The sequence below is a fragment of the Hemitrygon akajei genome, chromosome 6 (genome assembly GCF_048418815.1).
Source record: "Hemitrygon akajei chromosome 6, sHemAka1.3, whole genome shotgun sequence".
Taxonomy (NCBI): domain Eukaryota; kingdom Metazoa; phylum Chordata; class Chondrichthyes; order Myliobatiformes; family Dasyatidae; genus Hemitrygon; species Hemitrygon akajei.
Genome location: NC_133129.1, coordinates 34,195,763 through 34,211,891, shown reverse-complemented (window position 1 = coordinate 34,211,891; position 16,129 = coordinate 34,195,763). Strand labels below are relative to the sequence as shown.

The window sequence follows — 16,129 nt, the reverse complement described above, 5'->3', positions numbered from 1 at the left end:
CAATGACAAGCCACTGTAAGGCAGTCAAATTTATGGAACTGATCTGCTGAACCAGCTCATCAATGTTCAGTTAGGCAGGTTTAAGAAAACAGCAAAGTCCCAACACGGGTATTTTAAATCATATACACTCAGCAATTTAGTTCAGATTTTGCTTCCTGTTTCACTGAGTGAAAAAAAACACAGATTGTAGATTGCACATTTTTCACCAATTTCAATTCTTAATGAGAAAATTATTCACATGTATATTTGATACTGAGGAAATGATAACTGTGAATCGTTTCCGGATACAGCTGGTCTAATGTGCCTGATTGTAGGACTTCTGAATGCAATTAATTTTTATGCACCTTTTGTGCATAACATTAGGACAAATTGGTCCAATTTCTAGGCAAAATTTTTAGACTTGCAACAGTTTCAATATGTTTTCTGCCCAGTGAAAGAATTTTAGAATTCTCCGAATGGAAAAGACTTCATGTTTATAATACAAATATATTCCCAATGATTATATAAGGAAAAGGCACACAATTTCCTAAATGCCTTGCTCTTCACATTATAAGCAACTGCATATGCTACAATACACTTCTACAGAACTCTATTGCATCTATCTCAAGTCCAATTTCCGACAAGGCATTCAGAGATACTATCTCAATATATTTCCAATTTGATATGGTGCTACCGAAGACGTGCAACAGCTTACTGGTGGTTCGAAAGTAATGGAATTTGATTAAAACATTATTAATAATGCTTGTTTTGAAGTAAATTGTGGTAAACTATCACTGCAAGCTATAAAGAGGCGAATGAGGGTGTTACGAATGTGCCACAGCTCTGAGGGGCCGAAGGGTGCGGGGTAGCCCCCTCCTTTGTGAGAATCGCAAGATCACTATTAAGTCAGTTCAGGGGACACAGGAAATGAGAGAAAGACATGCAGAATCCACAAAAGGGTTGGAATGTGTCCTGACCTCCGAGAGGCGGACCCATTGATGCTGGCTATTGTCTCTTGGAGACGGACTTGTGTATTGCATCCTGCACGATGCATCGAAACCACCCCCCCAGGCAATGAACCGAGGGGGAGGTTGGTGGAGGGATTGCATCATCTCAACCTGATTGACATCTGAGACCCTGTGAGTCAGGATAAAAGAGGGTCTGTGGGAACAGCCCCTCAGACGCACCAGAAGAAACGCCAGCAATCCCGTAATAGCAAGAAACCAGGGGAAAGGCCACGTGCGTCCAGTTCCATTTGCCCTGGAATCGGTGGGCCCTTTTCCACGGCTGAAAGGTTTTTAGCTAACAACGGGGAAACCAACTCCCAACGACTCTTGAAGGATTGACATCACAAAAGGAATGGGCAAGTTTTAAACCCGTCTTTCTCTCCAACCCAAAAGCTGCAGCTTGAATGAACTGAGTGACTTTTATATTTCCATCGGACAATACATTATCCCCTAGACAACGATAGAGCTATTTCTTATTGATTATTATTATACCCACGCTTTTAGATTTAGTATTGATGACGTATATTATCTGCATGTTTGCATTGACATTATTTTGTGTATTTTTTTAATCAATAAATACTGTTAAAAATAGTACCATCAGACTTCAACGGACCTCTCTGTCTTTGCTGGTAAGTGACCCAGTTACGGGGTATGTAACAAGGGCAACACGAACTCAAGAGATGTGCCCTGCTAGTGCACACTGTGAATTTGACGCATTTGGAGTTGGAGCCGTGCTGGTTGGAGTGGATGAGATGGTGGGGAATAGACATTATGGAGGAGTTCTGATGCCTGTCTAATTTACCCTGGTGCAAGGGTGGATTGCTTTAAGTGCCAAGCCAATTTGGAGAGGTTGAGAACGACTTCTTTGGCAGCAAAAGCGAATTGCCAGGCAGTATATTCTTGGGCCAGAGTGGTTCGTCATGGCGAGGCCCAGCTCCTGATGCAAGGCACAATACGCTGTTCGGACAATCTAAATGCTGGCCTAGATAGACTGAAAGACAGGGTGTTGGGCAAGGTTGAATCACGCTTAGTGCCAAGCCAATTTGAAGAGGTGAAGAACGGTTTCTCTGACAGCAAAATCTAGGTCTTTACCAAAATGCTGGGTGGCGTGTTTTAGGCCCAGAGCAACTCACCGCCCAGTTCCTAGTGCAAAGTTCAGAGAAATTAAACGCCGGCTAAGAGAGTCTGGGGGTTACTCTCTCTGCGACGCTAAGGCTGTGAGATTGCCCCCGGCTGCTATGCTTCGTGTTGCAAACTTTGTAATGACTTGCCCCACTAGAATGATAGCAAGGCTTTGGGCCTACTTGGAGCTGCTCCAGGGATTTGGATCTAAGGACTCATTTTGGTTCAGAATATTGTTGTTGTTGCTTGCCTCAATTGTTTGCATGATTTCTTTTGATCCTTTTTCTCTTTCTCTGTGGGCACTGGGGGTTGGTCTTTTTAAAATTGAGTTCTTCTGGGTTCCTTGCTTTGTGACTGCCTGTTAAGCAAATAAATCTCAAGGTTGTATAATTTGTACATTCTTTGATAATAAATGCCCTTTGAATTTTTGAATATATTGTCTGGATGTTATTTCCTTCAAATATTGGATTCAGGAGGTGTCATTGCTGTCACAATGGATACTCATGGTCTCAATCCTGATAAATCCTGCAAAATTGACTTTTATCACTTTACTAAAATATGTGCTCCAGCGACACTTAAAAGTATGTACAGAAATGCAAAATTGACATTAAAATAGTGTTAAAAGTGAGCTCACACTGCGCAGTCTGATTGTATTAGTGCTCAGAAGCAGAAATGACAAGTAACCTCAATTTAAGGGTCAAAATTTTCAAAAATATTCCAGGTACCACTTGACACCTCTTTTAATTGCTAAGCTTCCTTCACTTTCTTCTCCTTGTATTGATTGGCCTTGCACTTAATTACACTGGCGTTAAATAAGTTGCCAATGAGATCACACATGGGGTACTGTTTACCCAGTTCCAGTCACCCTGTTAGACAGTGGCGAGCTGGTCAAGGTGCAGAAGAGATTTACAAGGATGCTGCCCGGACTAGGGAGTCTGAGTTATTGCGGATCGGTCACCCTGATTCTTTATAGGAAAATGAGGGGTGACCTCATAGTAATTTATAAAATCATGGATAAGGTAAATGATCATAGTATTTCTCCAGGACTGGGATGTCCAAAACTAGAGAACACATAAAAGAATTGTGAAAAGAAATTCAAAAGAGACCAGAGAGGTAACTTCTTTACACAATTGGCAGAAAGCAAAGTTGTTTTGTAAGTATTACTTTGAATTAAATATTTCTGCAAGCGCGTTTATATGTTTGAGTTAACTTTAAATTTCATTTAGAAAATATAATATTCCATTAAATTGTTTACTGTAATTTTAAACTTTAATATCTCCAAACATCAGTATCATTTAAAACATTTATTGGAATAATTTTTTGTTGCAACGACCAAACTCTCTACCTCTTCAGCTGTCTGGCTTTGCCAGCCATGAAAGGTCATCGTGTAGTTTGGGGCAGACGACTGCACCCCGGTTACCTGGCGTCCAATTGTAACCGAACTGTTCCACTAGATTCTGCAGAATAGGGTGACCAAACAGATACATCATCCTCATCCAGCCAAGAGAAATATGGTGCTTGACAGACAGCAGACAGTGCATCTAGGCTGATGGACCCTGCCCAGCAAGATCCAGTCAATTAATTCAGCTCGAGAGATCAGGACTCAGTGTAGTCATTCTGTTCTGGTAATGAATATGTTTGCTGAAATGGGTTCAATGTTCTTGATTTTGCAGCAACTAGAATAACACTTCAATTTATCTCAAGGTAACATTACAAGCAAGTAAATAAAGGAATATAGAACACAGAAATTTACAGCACATTACAGGCCCTTTGGCCCACAATGTTGTGCTGACCATGTAACCTACTCTAGAAACTGCCGAGAATTTCCCTACCGTCCAGCCCTCTATTTTTCAAAGCCCCATGTATTTATCTAAGAGTCTCTTAAAAGACCCTATGGTATCCGCCTCTACCATCATAAAATCCACCAACTTTTTGGATCAATTCCTTAACTTTTAGAGGCAATAGATTCATGCTTCAAAGTAAGAAATGGACACCATTCACACTTCTCCCATCTCACCACCATGCTCACCAAACACAAACTTGATGCCTTGCCAGAATTTCTGCATTAAATATCCCAGCAGTGCCAATATTCCACATTAGGCTTCGCTATTTCAAAGAGATCTAGTGCAGGAATGCTACTCCTGAATTTATACTATTTTTGCACACTTCAATTCACCTGGCCTAAGGTTGCTCAATCATAACCATCTGAAGTTGACATGAAAATATTGTTTTCCAAAATCTGACTGTGATGGATTTCAGGCTATAACCCACAAATGACACAATCAACATTCTGAGGAATTGTACTGACTTGTTGAAGAATGCCTGGGGGAGTGGCGATAGTGGAAACAAAGTCTTGTTCTGCCGACATTTAAACTCAACTGTCGCGCGGAAGACTAAACCACCCAAGAGCATGTCTCTCTACAACATGGAGATTAGCACTTGCTCCTCATTGCAAACCTCCAACTTCAACCCAAGTTCTCTGCTGAAAATGTGACTCATGCTGCGGCGTGATCCAGTGGGGTGAAATAGATAACCAGCATCTTGCTTCTTTTTAAATTGAGATACGGTACAGAATAGGCCTTTCGAGGTGCACTGCCCAGCAACCCACCAGTTTAATCCGAGCATAATCGCAGGAAAATTTACAATGACAGTTTGTTTGAGGCTCGACTGCGCAGGCGCATGGATGTCAGCGAGTTAGACCGGTGGGAAGAATTTAAAAAGAAGACATCTTCATAGAGTGAGCGTTGAAGTAGAGGGAGTCAGAGCAGGAGGGCTTTGGCTCATCGGGGCTTCGGTGATAACAGGTTGAGGAGAGGTAAGTTACTTGTGAAGAATAGGAATAGGAAGTATGTCTGCGAGGCCGGTGTTCTGTACTGGGTGTCAGATGTGGGATGTCCAAGAGACTCACAGCCTTCCGGACGGCCATATATGCACCAGGTGTGTCGAGCTGCAGCTCCTTAGGGACCATGTTAGGGAACTGAAGATGCAGCTCAATGATCTTCATCTGTTCAGGGAGAGTGAGGAGGTGATAGGGAGGAGCTATAGGCAAGTAGTCACACCAAGCCCGAGGGAGACAGGTAAGTGGGTAACAGTCAGGAAAGGGAAGGGCAAGAGTGAGATACTAGAGAGTACCCGTGTGGGTGTCCTCCTTAACAATAAATATTCCTGTTTGGGTACTTGGGTACTGCTGTGGGGGGGGGGGGTGGAAATGACCTACCTGGAGGAAGTAACAGGCTACTGTGGAAGGCGACAGAACAGATTGCTGAGCCTCTGACAATGATCTTTGCATAATCAATGGGGACGGGAGAGGTTCCAGAGGATTGGAGGGTTGCGGATGTTGTTCCATAATTCAAGAAAGGGAGTAGAGATTGCCCAGGAAATTATAGACCAGTGAGTCTTACTTCAGTGGTTGGTAAGTTGATGGAGAAGATCCTGAGAAGCAGGATTTATGAACATTTGGAGAGGCATAATATGATTAGGAATGGTCAGCATGGCTTTGTCAAAGGCAGGTTGTACCTTACGAGCCTGATTGAATTTTTTGAGGATGTGACTAAACACATTGATGAAGGTAGAGCAGTAGATGTAGTGTATATGGATTTCAGCAAGGCATTTGATAAGGTATCCCATTCCAGGCTTATTGAGAAAGTAAGGAGGCATGGGATCCAAGGGGACCTTGCTTTGTGGATCCAGAATTGGTTTGCCCACAGAAGACAAAGAGTGGTTGTAGACAGGTCATATTCTGCATGGAGTTCGGTGACCAGTGGTGTGCCTCAGGGATCTGTTTTGGGATCCCTTCTCTTTGTGATTTTTATAAATGACCCGGATAAGGAAGTGGAGGGACGGGTTAGTAAATTTGCTGATGACACAGAGGTTGGGGGTGTTGTGGATAGTGTGGAGGGCTGTCAGAGGTAACAGTGGGATATCGATAGGAATCAAAACTGGGCTGCGAAGTGGCAGATGGAGTTCAACTCAGATAAGTGTGAAGTGGTTCATGTTGGTAGGTCAAATATGATGGCAGAATATAGTATTAATGGTAAGAATCTTGACAGTGTGGAAGATCAGAGGGATCTTGGGGTCCAAGTCCATAGGACACTCAAAGTGCTATGCAGGTTGACTCTGTGGTTAAGAAGGCATATGTGCATTGGCCTTCATCAATGGTGGGATTGAGTTTAGGAGTCGAGAGGTAATGTTACAGCTGTATAGGACCCTGATCAGACTCCACTTGGAGTACTGTGCTCAGATCTGGTCACCTCACTACAGGAAGGATGTGGAAGCCATATAAAGGGTGGAGAGGAGATTTACAAGGATGTTGCCTGGATTGGGGAGCATGCCTTATGAGAACAGGTTGAGTGAACTTGGCCTTTTCTCCTTGAAGCGATAGAGGTGACCTGATAGAGGTGTACAAGATGATAAGAGGCACTGATCATATGGATAGTCAGAGTCTTTTTCCCAGGGCTGAAATGGCTAACATAAGAAGGCACAGTTTTAAGGTGCTTGGAAGTAGGTACAGAGGAGATGTCAATGGTAAGTTTTTTTTACACAGAGTGGTGAGTGCGTGGAATGGGCTGCCGGTGATGTTGGTGGAGGCGGATACGATAGGGTCTTTTAAGAGACTCCTGGATAGGCATGCGGAGCTCAGAAAAATCAAGGGCTATGGGTAATCTAGTTAATTTCTAAAGTAAGTACATGTTCAGCACAGCATTGTGGGCTGAAGGGCCTGTATTGTGCTGTTGGTTTTCTATGTTTCTTAAAAATTAACCTGCCAACTGGTTTGTCTTTTGGACTGTGGGAGGAAATCAGAGCACCTGAGGGAAACCCACGTGGTCACGAGGAAAATGTACAGACACATTACAGGCACTAGCGGTAGGAATTGAACCCAGGTCACCTGTACTGTAAAACGTTGTGTTAACCAGTATGCTACCGTACTTCTGATATGGGAGTCTAGGAGGTGAATAATAGCTTTGTTAGGACATCGGAGCCAAGTCATATTGAGGCCTACCCAGTCTCTAGACACATACTCATGGGTGGGAGTGATCAGCAATGAGGAATGTTAGATTATATTCGCCCTTCCCTGTTTTGAGAAGATCCAAGGATCATTGGGAGCGAGTTTTACCTTCATATCCCGTACCCACAGGTCTCGTTGGAAAGGAAGTAGGTGGAGCAGATTGCCATCCTGTTACAGATCTGAAGTAGGCCTTTGGTTCACCATGTCTCTGCCAGCTGTAAAGTACCTGTCTATACGATCCACATCGAGTATCCATTCGGATAAATTTTCAATGTTGTGAGAGTACATACCTCCACCATGACTCACGCTGCCATTTCATACCCAAAATGCTTTAGATTAAGATTACCGACGCTCTGTTTTATTCAAATCAGAGTACATGCTGACAATCAGACATTCCAATTTCCCTTGGAACTCCAAAACCTGTTCTCACCAGCAATCCAAGGGCAGGTTTTTTTCAGCTTTCTACTCTAAAGGCCAACACACAGTTGAAACTGCATTAATGGGCCCACTAGGTTAGTCTGGCATCCCATTTGCGGGTGATGGTACAGGCACTCTGATCGGCTGCAGCTACCAGCTGAATGAGAGCAGATAAGTGTTTGGCATTCTTTCTAAAAGCCCAAGAGTCAAAATGCTCATAGGCAGTTGAGAGACAAAGGCGCAACTGGTCGTCTGTCGAGAGGGCCTATGGACTCACTTTCAAATAATCTACAACACAAGTTCTCTGTATTATTTTATTTGTATTTGCACAGTTTTGTCTTCTTTTGCACACTGGTTGTCAGTATTTGTGTGTAATTTCTTTCACTGATTTGGTTGTATTTCTTTGTTCTAATGTGATTGCCCGTAAGGAAATGGATTTCAGGGTACAGTGTGGTGACATATATGTACTTTCATAATAAGTTTACTTTGAACTTTGACTGGAATGACTGAATAGCACCTAAATAAATAAAACAGACGCATTGGAAAGGGAAGATGAAGTTGTGGGTAATTGGTGGTGTGGGGAGCCTTCAAGTCCTAACCCAATATGAATAAACCCCTGGACAATAGAGCAACTGCTGAGGCCAGTGACACGTTTTAACAACCGTTAATAAGGGATATGTTATTACCAAATATAATCAATGATGACTGCTTGATAAATGTTACTGCCTGGCATAGCACCCTCTCCTGTCTCTCACAATGAACAAAAGACTTCTTAGTAATCACTGGTCAAGTTTCATGTCTCATCTAATCTTACAAATAAAAAGTACTCTTCCCCAACCTGAATTCTCCACTGCTTTTTTTTCCTATCAGATTATCGTTTAATTATTAAGGCACACATATCACTTAAAAGAGGTAATCACTGCCTAATTGATGGTAAATTTTTACTGTTGCTTTCTGGATGCACAGATTTCAGATACCAGTGACAAAATGTGTGGACTCTGGCTGAACCAGCACTGAGTAAATGACACAAGAGATAAGTGGTGTTCATTCATAATGAAGATGCATTCTGTGGCCTCTTTGTTATATACATCCAGTACCTAATAAAGTGAACACTGAGTGTATGTTTGTGGTCTTCTACTGCTGTAGCCCATCCACTTCAAGGTTCGACGTGTTGTGTGATCAGAGATTCTCTTTGCACCCACTGTTGTAATGTGTGGTTATTTGAGTGACTGTCACCTTCCTGTCAGCTTGAACCAGTCTGGCCTTTCTCCTCTGACCTCTCACATTAACAAGACGTTTTCACCCACAGAACTGCAGCTTTCTGGTTGCTGTGCTCAGCAGTTTCTGAGATGTTGAAACAGCCTTGTATAGCACCAACAAACATTCCACAGTCAAAGTCACTTCGGTCATATTTCTTCCCCATGCTGATGTTTGGTCTGAACAACAACTGAACGCCTTGGCCATGCCTGCATGCTTTTATGCATTGAGTATCTGTCACATGATTGGCTGATTAGATATCTGCAAGTGTAAAGGTGTACCTAATAAAGTGGCCACTGAGTGAAAGTTTGATGTCAGACAAAAACAATATTGATATAAATGGAGTCATAGAGTTCTACAGCATGGAAACAGGCCACTTGTCCCAACTCACCCAAACTAACAACAGTAGCTACCAGACAAGGCCCAGTTTGCCTGCATTTGGCTCACTTCCATATCCTTCTATGCCAGGGGTTGCTGTAACGTGCTTCGGGAAGTCTTATGAAAATGGACACACACTTGAAATTTTTTAGCTTTATTCCTGGTCTCACTTCAAACCCTCTGTTCTCTCTTTACATCTCTCTTTTATCGCACTCTCTCCTCGCACCTCGCTCTCCTTGTACACCTCTTCTTCATCACCCTGTCCCCCCTCAATTCCTTCACCATTTACACTCTCCTCAGCTCCCTCCCTCTTAATTACTTTTCACTCACCTCCTTGGAACTAGACTTTTCCCTCATTCACTCCCATCCTACCGACCACTCCTGGCCCCTTCTCTCAAATCAATCCATCTTAGTGCCTGCAGAAGGCTGTCAAAAGGGTGGTTGAACAGTTAGGCTGTGGTGCACACTGACATGGGTAGAAAGGGGGAAGAGGTCCTGTGAAGAGAGTATAGAGAGTTGAAGAGACTGAAGAGCAGGCCCTCCAAGATAGCAATCTTTGGATTACTCCCATACCACATGCTGGTTAGGATGGGAATAGGATGATAATAAAGATGATTAAAGATAATAAAGATAGTAAAGGCTGAGGAAGCAGTGCAGGTGGCAGGGTATCACATTTCTAGATCATTGGGATCACTTCTGGGAAGGTGTGACCTATAAAAAAAGGACAGGTTACACCTGAACCTCAGGAGGACCAATATCCTTGCAGACAGGTTTGCTGGAGCTATTGGGGAGGGGTTAAACTAAGTTGGCAGGGAGGTGGGAACTGGAGTGATAGTGCCAAGAATGGGTCAGTTGGCATACAAGAAGATGCAATATGTTGTGAAAATGTGAGGAAGGGCAGGTAGAGCAACAATGACTGGAGTTTCAGGCAGGAATTCAGACGGCGCATGATAGATACATCTCAAAGAAAAAGGAGTATTCTAAAGGGAGGATGAGCAACCGTGGCTGACAAGGGAAATCAAAGACAGAATGAAAGCAAAAGAGACAGCATATAATATAGCAAAAATTAGTGTGAAGTTAGAGGATTGGGAAGCTTTTAAAAACCATCAGAAAGCAACTAAAAACCATAAGGAGAGAAAGGATGAAATATGAAGGCAAGCCAACCAACAATATCAAAGTGGATATGAAAAGTTTTTTTTCAGATATGCAGTATAAAGAGTTAAAGAGAGGTGAGAGTGAATATTGGACTGCTGAAAAACGATGCTGGAGAGGTAGTAATGGGGGACAAAGAAATTGTGGACAAACTTAATAAATATTTTACAGAAATCTTCACTGGAGAAGACACCAGCAGAATGCCAGAAATTCGAGAGAGTTGGGGGGAGGAAGTGAATGTAGTTGCTCTTACTATGGGGAAGGTGCTTAGAAGCTGAAAAGTCTAAATGTAGATAGGTCACCTGGACCATATAGGCTACACCTCAGGGTTCTGAAAAACGTAGCTCAAGAGATAGTTGAGGCATTGGAAATGATCTTTCAATAATCACTAGATTCTGGAATGGTTCCGGACGACTGGAAAATTGCAAATGTCACTTCCCTCTTTAAGAAGGGAGGGAGGCAGAAGAAAGAAAATTATAGACCAGTTGACCTGATTTCAATGGTTGGGAAGATGTTGGAATCCAGTATTAAGGACAAGGTTTCGGGGTACTTGGAGGTGTATGATAAAGTGGATCAAAGCCAACATGCCTTCCTTAAAGGGAAATCATGCCTGACAAATCTGTTGGAATTATTTCGAGGAAATAACTGGCAGGACAGACAAAAGAAAGCCAGTGGATGTTGTTTACTTGGATTTTCAGAAGACCTTTGACAAAGTGCTGCACACGAGGCTGCTTAACAGGATAAGAGCCCATGGAATTACTGGAAAGGTGCTAACATGGATAGAAGATTGGCTGATTGACAGGAGGCAAAGAGTGGGAATAAAGAGGACCTCTTCTGGTTAGCTGCTGGTGACAAGTGGTGTTCCGCAAGGGCCTGAATTGGAACAGCTTCTTTTCACGTTATATGTCAATAATTTAGATGTCAGAATTGATGGCTTTATGGCCAAGTTTGTAGTTAATACAAAAATAGGTGCAATAGAATTTGGGAGTCCTTGTGCAAGATTGCCGAAAAAGTTAACCTGCAGGTTGACTCGGTGGTAAGGAAAAGCAAATACAACGTTAACATTAACTTTGAGAGGACTAGAATATAAGGATGTAATGCTAAGGCTTTATAAGGCATTGGTCAGACCACATTTGGAATATTGTGAGCAATTTTGGGCCCCTTATCTAAGAAAGATTGTGCTGGCGTTGGAGAGGATCCAGAGGAATTTCATGAAAATGATTCTGGGAATAAAAGTGTACGAGGAGTGTTTGAGCTCTGGGCCTGTACTTGCTGGAGTTTAGAATGAGGGGGGCTTTCACTGTAACCTATTGAATAGTTAAAGGCCTAGATAGGGTGGAAATGGAAAAGACGATTCCTATAGTGGGTGAGTCTATGATCAGAGGGCACAGCCTCAGAAAAGAGGATGTCCATTTTGGACAGAAATGATAAGGGACATCCTTAGTTAGAGGGTGGTGATTCAGTGGAACTCATTGCCACGAACGACTATGGAGGCCAAGTTTTTGAGTTTATTTACAGCAGTGGCTGATAGGTTCTTGGTTAGTCAGGGTGTCAAAGGTTATGAGGAGAAGGCAGGAGAGTATCATTCAGAGGGATAATAAATCAGCTTTGATGGAAGGCCAGAGCAAACTTGATCAGCTGAGTGACCTAATTCTGCTCCTATATCTTATGATCTTATGGTCTAAGTTGCTCTAGAACCTTTCCACAGTTAACAAGAATCTAAACAAAGCACAGTTTATTCCAATGCCATGACTGAGCCAATGCACGTCTATTACCAAGTTAATAAATTGAAATGGCAAAATAAATTGCAGTGCTGGCTTTTAATTACAACAGAACAGGCAGCCCTTTACAGAACAAGATATCAATAAGCAGATCAAAAATGTCTCCTCTATTCACACCTCTCCATTTATAGAACTCATTGGCTGGCTCTAAGGCAAGGCAATTAGCTGATATACGTATGTCTATACTTTAACTCTTTACTGCAAAGTTGCGCTTCTCCCTAATTGTCATAATGAATAATACTTAATTTCCTGCTCAATATCACTGTACAAGGGGGTGGTTTCTGACACAAAAGGAAAAGCTTGCCTCTGTTACCATTTGTTTAAGACAAAGGAGAAATTTGTAAATTAATAAAACATTCTATCCTGCTGAACATCTTAATAAACTTTGGTCATTGATTGTGCATTGCCAGTATCTAATTTAGAACATAATGCAGATATATATATATATATATATACGTATGAAAAAATATTACATTAAAAATGACAATGCGCACTACATCTCCTCCGGGTACAAAATAACATTTGAATTGGAAGGGGCAAGAATGAGCTATCTGAGATTCTCAGAGTGCACAGGAGGAGGCCACTTAGTTTGTCAGTCTGGTTTCTGTCCCAGCTCTCTGATCTCAATTGCCTGCTCAATCCTCAACTCCTACAATACTTTCCTCAGTTAATGTTTTTCCAACCACCCCTTGAACACCATAACACAGCAGTTATTTCCTGGAGTGAAGTAATCCAAAAGTAGTTTTCTTTCAATTATCTGTTAAGACTCCACAAAAAGCTAAATAAAACAAAACTGAGTGTTCATCGGAAAAGGAAAGATTACAGGGGATCAATCCCAGTACTTCGTCCCCTCAATATCTATCATCAAAGGCAAAGATATTTTTTCTCATTTTTGTTCCTAACTATTATTTCTGTCTCACAATTACTTCAGTTTTTAAATACTGTACAGTACTGTGCAGATATATTTCAAGGGTGCCTAAGACTTTTACAGAGCACTGTCGTAATTTATCTTATTGCACTATACTGCTGTCAAAAAAAAAAATCAAATTTCATGACATATATGAGTGATAATACCCTGATTCTGATAAGGGAGTGTGAAGGGGACAGCGAGAGAGTGGGAAGGCAGCAGGGAGAGACTGGGAAGGGAACAGGGAGTGGGGAACCATAGTTGGGAAAAGGGGAAGGGAAATGAGAGGGAGCACCTGAGAGACATTCTGTAATGATTGATAAACCATTTGTTTGGAATCAAATAACCTTGCCTAACAAACTTGCTCTCCACTCCACATTGACAATTACAGCACCATGCAAAAACTGGTGCCACCCTAGCTATAGACATGTACCTAAGACTTTTGCACAGTACTGTACGCCAAATGAATTTACACTCGATCTTGGGCTAAACACATAATTTCAAATCCCTGTTGAACTTTGGAGTAAAGATTTTTTCCCTTTCTAATTACTTTTAATTGATTCCTTTTAAATCCTAAGGTCCTCCAGTCCCTTGTTCTGGATTGGCATGGTGGAGTAAATAGTTGATTTCTCTCCAGCCCCTTAAGGGAACCCCAAATAATCTTTTCTGAGGGAGTAAGACCTGCACTTTGACCTTTGGGTGGGGCTGTAACTTGTTAGAGTAAGTTGCTGCTCCTCCTCTCTGTTAGGAAGTAGTTATGTATTGAGGCTGGCTTCTCTTCAAAGGTGAAAGCACAGTTAATTGCCAGGACAAGTACAAGCAGTAGCCTTCAGCCCTTGGGGGCTGATTCTCTGTTTAATCAGGCGATGGTTGACATCCATCTCAATTCCACTTCCCCACCTTGACTCTTGCCACCCACAGTACAGGACAGCAATGGAGAAAAGAAGAAATAAAACATATAATATTCCAATTTACACTAATTTTACATTAAAAAGGGAAAACCTGAGGTTCTCCAAGTATCAAGTTGAGAATCCCACATCTTTCCAACTTTATCTGAGGTACAAGGACGAAACGCCACGATTTTGGAGGATCTGTACAGTGGATAGTGATGAAAATATTTGTGGATGTTAGGATGATACAGAAATGGAGGAATGGACAGAAGCATTTCAGTTTCTTTCTTCCCCCAAGCCATCAGACCCCTCAATACCCAGAGTCTAGACTGACATCTACATCATTTATTATTATATTGAAATTTGTTCTCTACTGTGCCTATTGTCTTGTTTATTGTTTGTTTATTTATTTATTAATTATTGTACTGCCCTGCACTGTTTTCTGCACTTCATCTAGTCCTGTGTAGGTCTGTAGTCTAGTGTAGTTTTTGTGTTGTTTTACGTAGTCTAGTGTAGCCTTGAGTTGTCTCACATAGTCTAGTGTAGTTTTGTGTTGTTTCATATAGCACCATGGTCCTGGAGGAACATTGTTATGTTTCTACTGTGCACTGTACCAGCAGCTTATGGTCGAAATGACAATACAAAGTGACTTGACTTGACTGTAGTTGATATTTAGTGAAGAGAAAGCCAAATTGTATATTATTAAGAACATTAAAAGAAAGTTGATATGATACTTGAGGATGATGAACTTACAAGTTATGGACAAATCATACAGTTGACACACTAAATACAACCCCTCTTTCAAAGGCAATCACAGAAGCAACTGGCCTAAAGGATCCTCAGAGTCTTATGAGTGCTAAGGTTCTATGATACTTGCAACTCTTGATCAGGATTAGAAACAGAAAAAATGAGCACAGATTAAAGTATGGAATTGGTTCTGAAGAGGGATGGTCATAAATAAAGAGAAAGCCAAAAAGCTCTTGAAAACCAATGTCTGGGTAGCGTCTGTACGATAAGATGTTATGCATCCAAAAACATCAACTGCTGCAGAATGGCTGTTAACTAAGCTTCCACATCACCTTCATTCTTTCAACAGATGTTCATTGAGAGGCTGAGTGTTTCCAACAAACCTACCCTTTTATTTCAAGATTCCAGCATCTGTAATTTTTTTAGTTCCTGTTTATAGCATCAACAATCAATGATTTTCAGATAAAGCCACAGATGGTTCTTTCATTCCTTGCATCTGGCAAGATGCCACATACGGCACTTTTCTAGATGAAGACTTACAATATACTGATCAGCTTACCTGACTAGAAAAGGTTCTTAAATGGTCTTCTGTGCTGTTCAGGCCCGTTCGTTTTGATGTTCAACTAGTTCATTTTCTTCATAGCTCCAAGGGATCAGTTCATCAATCTGAGCTGTCTGTTGGGACATTAAAAATTAAAATTGACTACTAACTTTAAATTGTTAAGTTTTCCATTCTGGGTACTCAGCTCTAAATAATTAATGTTGTTTAACCAAATAATTCAAGAATTTTATTGACTGTTTAACTTTCATTTTTTTTCTTTTTCCAAACTAATATCAAAAAAGTTACAACAAGAAGGAAATCTGTGCAACTTTTATTGACCTTGCCCCAGTTCACTGCTGTTTTTCCAATAACCTTTAATATTCTCTTCTTTTCAAAATTCTTACACAGTTCCCTTGTAGATACAGTCTCTGTTCTTGTCTTACTTTCTACTTGTGCTAAGCATAATTCCAAGTGAATAACAATTATTGGTGCATCCCCATCAATTGTCTAAAAATGTAAACATTTTCAAGTTTCAAAGCTCCTTTTCAAATCTACCTTGTACTATCTGTCCTTGCAGGGCAAAGAAATTATGTTTAATATGCTGCTTATAACTTTATTTTCTGCCAATTCTGAAGAATTTTATTTCCCAGACATAAATCATAGAAAGTCACATTGCTGAAGCAACAATATGGGCAAATGTGAGGGGACACAGGAAAATGATAAGAAAAAAAAAGAAATAATGAATGTGGAAATAAACAAATGTTCAAGATATATTTTATAAAAAGAGTTTATTTCTCTGACATTTAGTTAATGAATTCAAGAGATATGAAGGCAGTCTTTTTATAGATCTAATTGGCATTCTGCATATCTTCAGTTTCATGCCTGCTTTCATTTTTGTTCTTTCTATTCATATGCACACCAAGAAGAAATTGGGGGTGGGGGGGGG

At 41.2% G+C, this 16,129-nt stretch overlaps 1 protein-coding gene across 13 annotated transcripts in view; it reads right to left on the bottom strand.

The window, feature by feature from the left end:
* Positions 1 to 16,129, bottom strand: part of LOC140728939 (teneurin-3) — a 2,305,574-nt gene that overhangs the window by 742,602 nt on the left and 1,546,843 nt on the right. For all 13 annotated transcript variants that reach the window (XM_073048051.1, XM_073048055.1, XM_073048053.1 and 10 more), the window contains one exon: positions 15,202 to 15,317. The gene's annotated coding sequence lies outside the window, so the exon portion shown is untranslated. The remainder of the gene's footprint in view (positions 1 to 15,201; positions 15,318 to 16,129) is intronic.